This window comes from Equus przewalskii, chromosome X, assembly GCF_037783145.1.
Source record: "Equus przewalskii isolate Varuska chromosome X, EquPr2, whole genome shotgun sequence".
Taxonomy (NCBI): domain Eukaryota; kingdom Metazoa; phylum Chordata; class Mammalia; order Perissodactyla; family Equidae; genus Equus; species Equus przewalskii.
In genome coordinates, this window is record NC_091863.1 from 96,772,654 (window position 1) to 96,781,876 (window position 9,223).

General features: G+C 38.0%; 1 pseudogene; it reads right to left on the reverse strand.

Annotated features, from left to right (window-relative positions):
- Positions 1-1,372: 1,372 nt before the first annotated feature.
- LOC103540764 (chloride intracellular channel protein 1 pseudogene) lies at positions 1,373-2,181 on the reverse strand (annotated as a pseudogene).
- Positions 2,182-9,223: the final 7,042 nt, after the last annotated feature.

Genomic DNA, 9,223 nt, shown 5'->3' on the forward strand with positions numbered 1-9,223 from the left:
AAGGCAAATAACCCAATTAAAAATGCACAAAGAGCCCTAAATAGACATTTCTCCAAAGGAGATATACAAATGGCTAATAAGCATATACAAAGATGTTAAAAATCACTAGTCATTAGGGAAACACAAATCAAAACCACAATGAGATACCATTTCACATCCACTACAATGCCTATAATAATTTTTTTAAAAAAACAAAAAAGAACAGTAACAAATGTTGTTGAGGATGTGGAGAAATTAGAACCCTCATATACTGCTGGAGAGAATGTAAAATGCTGAAGCCACTTTGGAAAAACAGGTTGGCAGTTCTTCAGAAGGTTAAAAATAGAGTTTACCATACAACCCAGTAATTCCACTTCTAGATATACACCAAAGATAACTGAAAACATATGTCCACTCAAAAACATGTACATGAATGTTCATAGCAGCATTACTCATACTAACCAAAAATGGAAACAACCCAGATGTCCATCAACTGCTGAGTAGATAAACAAAGTGTGGCATATCCATACAATGGAATATCATTCAGCCATGAAAAGAATGAAATACTGATCCATGCTACAGCATGGATGAACCTCAAAACATTATGCTAAATAAAAGGAGCCAGGTACAAAAGGCCACATGTGTGATTCCATTTATATTACATGTCCAGAATAGGCAAATCCATAAAGACACAAAATAGGTCAGTGCTTGCCAGGGGCTAGAAGGAGGGGGAATAGAGAATGACTGCTAGTGGGGATGAGGATATCTATCTATCTATCTATCTATCTATCTATCTACCTACCTACCTGTCTGTCTGTCTGTCTGTCTATCTATCTAATCTATATATATAGACAGAGAGAAACTTTTGGGTCACATGGCAACTTTATGTTTAACTTTTTGAGGAATTGCCAGACTGTTTTCCAAAGCAGCTACACCATTTCACAGTCCCACCAGTAATGTATTCTGTATTCCAATTTCTCTACATCCTTGTCAACACTTGCTACTGTCCAGTTTGGGAAACTGAAAATGTCTCCAGACATCACTTAATGTCCTCCAGGGGTCAAAATCACCCCTGATTGAGAACCACTGGTTTAGAGTTTACATTTTTAACATCACCATCTACCTTCAAGTTATATTATACCACTTCATGTCTTGTAAATGAACCTTACCCTAGTATTCTTTCATTTCTCCCCTCTGGGCCTTTATGCTATTATTACTATACATTTTACTTATACATATGTCATAAGCCCCACAACACATTGTTATTATTTTTATTTAAACAGTCAATTATTTCTTTTTTCTATTCTGTATTTTGTTACTGAAATATTGCCCTACCCACCCCATCCCACAATAAAAATCTCACCCAGATCCTCCATCCTTTTCCCTCATCCCCCTAGCCAGCCCTGCATAAGTGCTCCAGGATTCTCTGCCCACTGGCCATTTTGGAGTGTGTCCATTGGGTAGCCATGTGGAAACCACTCAGAGCCTTCGTGGAGAAAGTGGAGGGGGGAGAGGGAGCCTCAGGAGGGGCCACTTGCTCATACTTGCTCAAGTACCGATGCACTTCCCGCAACACTTCCAGGATGGAGAACCCCCAATACTTCTTACATACCACCCATACTATGTGGAGATTTGGCAACAGGTTGCAGTCAGCCAGAGTGAGCTCAATGCCACTCAGAAACTTCCTCTGAGAGATGCCCTCATCCTCAGCACTGGTCTCATCCACTTCTTCTGGGAGGGGAGATGTCAAGCGATTGTTTAAAACTTTCAGGCCTTTCAGGAGCCCCTTCTCCAGATTATCATTGAGTGTTCTGTTTGAATTCTTGATGTAGGCAGAAAATTTGGTAAATATGTCCAGCCCAGCTGTGTTGGATTCAGGGTTTGGAGTTGCCATCTTGGGGTACCTGGGAGGGCGCAGCACTGCCTCCAGCAATTTATCGATCTTGTTGGTGTCCGTGTGCGCTTCGGTGCCATACAACAGGAATGAGAGCTGTTCTCCTGGGCACAGCTACTGTACAGTCTTGGTCTGCCTCTTGTTGTCAACACTGGTGACATTGAAGGTGACTCCCTTGAGCCAGAGCACCACGAACAGTCTCTGGGAGAAGGGGCAGTTCCCAGTCTTGGCCTCATCACTTTCAGCCTTCACGAACAATTCGACCTGCGGTTGTTCTTCAGCCATGGTTATGACCAACAGTCAATTATTCCTTAAAGAGTTTAAATACTAAGAAAAAAGTCTGATATATTTAATCATGTAGTTACCATTTCCAAGGCTCTTTATTTCTTTCTTTAGATCCAGATTTCCAAGTAGTATCATTTTCATTCTGCTTGAAGGATGTCCTTTAACATGTTTTGTAGTACAGAACTGCTGGCGATGGTTTCTTTCAGTTTTTGTATGCCTCAAAGTCTTTATTTTGCTTTTGTTTTCAAAAAATATTTTGATGAATATAGAATTCTTGATTGAAAGTGTTTTCTTTCACTTATTTAAAGATGTTGCTTGACTGTCTTCTGGCTTCTTCCTTCAAGAAATCTGATGTTAATCTTTGCACATAACCAACCTTTTTTCCCCTTGCTGTTTGCAAAATTTTCTCTTTATCATTATTTCTAAGCAAATTGAGATAATATATTTGGCATAGTTTTCATGGTCTTTGTGCTGAGAGTTCATTGATCTTCTTGGATCTGTGGGCTTATAGTTTTTATTAAATTTGAAAAGTACTTAGCCATATCTTCAAATATTTTTTCAGCTACTCTCCCCACCCCATCCTCTCATTCAGGGACTCCAAATATACATATATATTGGGTCGCTTGAAATTTTCCTACAACTCACTGATATTCTGATCTTTTTTTCAGTCTTTTTCATCTGGGTTTCATTTTTAATATTTTCTATTGTTATGTCTTCAAGTTCACCAATCTTTTTCTCTACAATTGGTGATCTATCATTAATCTATACAGTGCTGATTTCATCTCATATATTCTCATTTTCTTTTCTACAAGTTTAATTTGGTTTTTTTTTTATATCTTCCATGTCTCTACTAATTATGCTCAATCTTTCCTCTAGTTTATTGAGCATATTCATATGCCCATACATTTATAATGGCTTTTTTAAAAGATTAGACAATATACGGATTTATAGGAGGTGGTACATGACCTGGCCCACTGGTCAGGGACCTAGAAGGAAAAAGATTAGAAGATTGCAGACAGAAGAGTCTGGGATGTGAAAGAACATATGGCAATGGTTACAAAGTATGTATGAAAATCTTTGTATCACATGTCAATGCTTACCTTAGAGTGTCTACCATGGAAGAGGTACTTAAAAAAACAAATAAACATAATGACTTAGTCAGTTGACATCAGCCAGCCACTTCAATGCTGGCATGTTGAGCACATGAACAAGGTGGCCTTAGGGGCAGAGGTGAAGACTAAATATGGGTCCAATAGCATGGACTCATACTTTGCAAGCCTGATCTAGCTTCTGCCACCTCTGAGTCTCCAACCTGCCAGCAAAGGAGACCAACATGGAGCATCTGGTATGGCACCATCACTTCAGGTGTCCAACTGATCATTTGGTGACAAGTTGACTACAATGAGCCACTTCTATCCTGGACATACCAGCAGTTTGTTTTCACAGAAATGGACATATGTATGGCCTTGCCTTTCTTAACCACAAGGTCCCAGTCCACACTGCTATCTGAGACCTTACAGAGTATTTGATCAACTGGCATGTGATACCACATAACATTGCATTAGACCAGCGGATGCATTTTACAGCAAAGGAGATACAGGAGTGGACCTATGATGATGGGATCTACTTGTTCCATACCATATGACACCTTTCAGAAAGCTAATATCCTGACAAAGTAATAGAATTGCCTGATGAAGAACAGCTGAAGTGCTAACTCAAAGTAAATACCCTGAGGATAGGGTCCTATTCTCCAGAAAACATTATATTCATTGAATTGAGCATGTTTACATGGTGTGTGTCCTCAATAAGAATACATGGGTTCAGGAACCAAGAAGTGGAAAAAGGAATAGCCATTACCATCACTTCCAATGACACATTTGGGGGACTTGGTGTTTGCCATCTTTGCAATTCTGAACTTTCTAGGGTTAGAGGTCCTGGCCCTGAAGGGAGCTCACTCTAGCCCAGGATTTCTCAGCCTTGCCACTAATGACATTTGGGCTGGATAATTCTTTGTTGTAGGGGCTGTCCTGTGCATTATAGATATTTAACAGCATCTCTGGATTCTACCCAGAGATGGCAGTAGCACACTCTTCCTAGCTGTGACAAACAAAACATGTCTCCAGATATTGCCAAATACTCCCTGGGGGACAAAATTGCCACAAGTTGAAAACCACTGCTCTATCCAATGGAGAAACAGAGATTCATATTGAACTACAATTTGTGGCTGCTATCTGAGCGTTTTGATCTCCTTGTGCCCAGGAAACAGCAGGCAAGAAGAGGAGTCACCATCCTAACTTGGTCAATTGACCCTGATTATCAGGAGGAGGTAAGGTTACTGTTACACATGAAAACAGGGAGGGATTGTCAGGGGATCAAGTAGACTCTAAGCAGAAGCAGCTGCTAAGTTGGCTTGATACTATGTCAGAGATTTGGCCAGTAAGGAAAAAAGCTCAAAAGGAAACACACTATTTATTACTTACATAGGTAGTATAAGCAAGATCAGCACAGTGTCAGCTCCCCACATCCCTAAACTCACAAGATGACACTTGAACCTTAGGGGTCAGATAACAGACTGAGAGATCACTCTGCTGTGGAGGAGCCAATTCTAAACTGCAGCTAAGAGGTGTTATAGCCTGCAGCTATACACTAAGGAGGCCAAGATAGATAATCCCATGCCTCACTGGAAGCAGAGAGGTAGATGAGAACTTGATTCATGGCATCCTCCTACAAAATAGGGAAGCTGATAAGAAATAGCTTTGTGGGGCCGGCCCTGTGGTCGAGTGGTTAGGCTCGCGTGCTCTGCTTCCGCAGCCCAGGGTTTCGCAGGTTCGGATCCTGGGCGCGGACCTGGCACCACTCATCAGGCCATGCTGAGGCAGCGTCACACATGCCACAACTAGAAGGACCCACAACTAAAAATATATACAACTATGTATCGGGGGGCTTTGGGGAGAAGAAGGGAAAATAAAATCTTAAAAAAAAAAAAAAGAAATAGCTTTGTGACAGCTCCTCACAAGATTGCTATCTTGCCATGTTCCTGGGAGGATCACAGGGTATTCTGCCAAGACTTTAAGTCAGACCAATTGAGCCTTGCTTATATGGCCTATGTGGATATATACAAGCCTGCTAGGGTGCCATAGTTGAGCTGTTTCCCTACGGGAACGTGTGTGGAACCCAAGTGATCAATTTGAACATTTCTAGATACTAATTTTCCAAGTTATGAGTATAAATGGACAGGTACAGCAATCCTGGACTGAGAAGGATATGGCGGTGAGGAGACTCAGGCCCTTTAAGGATGAAGGTCCAGGTAAGCCATTGAGGCAGCAGAAGTCGTAACTGGAGTGAAAGGAATTTAGAATGGATAGTAGAGGAAAATGGTAACTATCAATTGTGAACCCAAGACCAACTTCTATAGTGTCGGTTGTAGTTTGTAATGTTAACCTCCCACTTCTGAGTTTCCCCACTGTATGAAAGCCCTTCTAGAGTCGTGTAGAATCTGCTCCCCAATATACGTAGAGAGAAATGTATCCAAGCGGCACAAGTGGTGCCTTGTAGTAGACAAAGAGATACACTACCCAGATCCCTCTTCAAGGAAGGACTTGCTGCTCAGCTCCGGAAAGGGCAGTCAGCAGACCATATGCAGCTATCAGCTTCTTCAGGGTGTGCTTCAGCTGCACAGTCTCACTTTGCCCAAGTTACACCCTTCCTGGGCAGCCTACATCTAGTAACTGAGTGAATTTGACATGGGACCACTCTGACAATATTCATTCCAGAGCTCTTCGCTGGGTCACCCAAGTCTTTGGCCTGTATCATATTTTGGCTTCTCCATTGGCCCAATCCTTCTTCATCTGCCTTTCACCTTGATACCTAACAACATCAAGCACCCTAACTCCATTTTAGCATCTGTTTCTGGATAACCCAAACTCTAACACCAACCATGACATTCAGCTCCAGATTTAGAGGAAACAGTATATCTTGGTATGTCAAAATATAGTCTACATTGTCACCTTTAGTGGCATAATTCATAATATTTCTTTATAATTTTTTTATGTCTGTATGAATCTCTAGTGATATCTTATACAGTCATGTGTCACTTAACAACAAGGATGCATTCTAAGAAATGTGTCGTTAGGTGATTTCATCACTGTGCGAACACCATAGAGTGTGCTTACACAAACCTAGATGGCATAGGCTACTACACATCTAGGCTATATGGTACTAATCTTATGGGGCCACTGTTGTATATGTAGTCCGTCGTTGACCAAAACGTCATTATGTGGCGCATGACTGTACTGGCAATTTGTGGCTTTTTGCCTTTTTTTCCTAATGAGTCAGGCTGGAAGTTTATCAACTTCATTGATTTCCTTAAATACCAGCTTTTGATTTCATTGATTTCCCTCTATTGTCTTACTGTTTTCTACTTCATTGATTTCTGTTCTGATTTTTATTGTTTTTTTAATTATTATTTTGGGTTTAATTTGCTCTTAGGTTTTTGGTTTCTTAAAGTGGAAGCTTAGGTCATTGAATTGGGACTTTCTTTTCTGATGTAAGCATTTAGTTCTATAAATTTCCAAGTATGTTTAGATTTAAACATGTTCAAATTTCCCTCTAAGTTTATGCTTTAGCAAGAATTCTGATATATTGTGCTTTTATTTTCACTCCCTTCAAAACATTAATTTCCCTTTTGATTTCTTCCTTGACTCATGAATTATTTAGAAGAGTAGTATTTAGTTTCCAAATATTTGAGGATTTCCAGATATCTTTCTGTTATTTATTTCTAATTTAATTTCACTGTGGTGAGACAACATACTTCATATTATTTAAATGATTTAAAATATATTAAGATTTATTTTATAACTCAGAATATTTTCTATCTTGGCAAATGATCACTCGAAATATGTATTTTGATGTTTGTGGGTGTAGCGTTCTATAAATATCAATTAAGTCAAGTTGATTAATCATACTTTTCAAGTCTTCTATATGTTTACTGATTTTCTGTCTAACTGTTTAATAATTGTTCAATTATTAAAAGAATGGTGTTGGAATCTCTGACCATAATTTGTTTGGATTTGTCTGTTTTTCCTTTCAGTTCTATCAGTTTTTGCTTCATGTATTTTGAACCTCTGATATTAGTTACATAAAAATTTAGGATTGTTATGTTTTTCTGATAAATTTGATGCCTTTATCATTATGAAATTACTTTGTTTTTCTCCGGTAATATTCTTTGCTCTGCTTCTTACTTTGTTTGAAATTAATGCAGCCATTTCAGCTTTATTTTGATTGGTGTTAGCATGGTGTATTTTTTTTTTCTATCCTTTACTTTAGCTTATTTGTGTCTTTATATTTAAGGTGGGTTTATTGTAGACCACACATAGTTGGGTCTTGCTTTTTTTTATCCTAACAATCTCTACCATTTACTTGAGTTGTTTAGACTATTTACATATAATGTGATTATTGATGTGGATGTATTTAAACCTACCATCTTGCTATTTGTTTTCTGTTGGTCCCATCTGTTCATTGTTCTCCCTTTCTTCTTTTTCTGCTTTCTATTTGAATTAATTGAGTTTTTAAAATAATTCCACTTTAACCCCTTTATTGACTTATTAGCTATATTGCTTGGTTTATTTGTTTGGTTTTTTTAAGACATTCCTTTAGGGTTCATAGTAGATATCTTTAACTTATCACTGTCTACCTTCAAGTCACATTATACCACTTTATGTATAGTATAGGTACTTTACAGCAATATACTTCCATTTTCACCTTTGTGCTATTATCATACATTTCTCTTCTACATATGTTATAAACACCACACTACATTGTTATTATATTTGCTTTAACCAATTACCTTTTTTCTGTTTGCAACATGACTTTTAATAGCTAAGTAGTATTATGTACTATCCAGCGTATGGATGCATCAAAATTTATTCAACCAATTCCAAATTGTGCATTAAAGTTGTTACCCATTTTTTCCTTGATATTATAAATTATATACCAATGGACATTCTTGTGCTAAAATCTCTTTGCATACTTCTGATTATTTCTTTAGGAGAGTTTTTTTTATTGTGGTAAAAAAATATATACATAAAATTTACCATCTTAACCACTTTAAGTGTATAGGTTAATAGTGTTCAGTATATTCACATTGTTATGAAACAGATGTCCAGAACTTTTTCATTTTGCAAATCTGAAACTTTATACCCATTAAACAACAACTCTTCTTTTTCCCCTCCCCAGAGCCCCTGCTAACAATCATTCTACTTTCTGTTTCTATGAATTTAGATACCTCATATAAGTAGAATCATATAGTATTTGTCTATTTCCGACTGGCTTATTTCACTTAGCATAATGCCCTCAAGGTTCATCCATGTCGTAGCATGTGATAGGATTTCCTTATTTTTTAAGGCTGAATAATATTCATTGTATGTATAGACCATGTTTTGTTTATCTACCCATCCATCAATGGACATTTGGGTTGCTTCCACCTCTTGGCTATTGAGAATAGTACCGCTATGAACATGGGCATGCAAATCTCTTGGAGACTCTGCTTTCAATTCTCCCCTAGAAGCAGGATTGTTGGATCATATGATAGCTCTATTTTTAATTTTTTGAGGAACCTCAACACCATTTTCCATAGTTGTTGCGCCATTTTACATTCCACCAACAGTGCACAAGGGTTCCAGTTTCTCCACATCCTTGCCATTACTTGTTATTTTCTGGTTTTGTGATAGTAGCCATGCTAACGGGTGTGAGGAGATAGCTCATTGTAGTTTTGATTTGCATTTTCTGATGACTAGTAACATTGAACATCTTTTCATATACTTGTTGGCCATTTGTACATCATCTTTGGAGAAATTCAACTCCTTTGCCTACTTTTTAATCAGGCTATTTTTGTTGTTGTTGTTGAATTGTAGGAGTTCTTTATATATTCCAGATATTAACCCTTTATCAAATATATGATTTGCAAATATTTTCTCCCATTCTGTAGGTTGCCTTTTCACTCTGTTGATTGTGTCCTTTGATGCACAAAAGTTTTTAAGTTTGTTGTAGTTCCACTTGTCTCTTTTT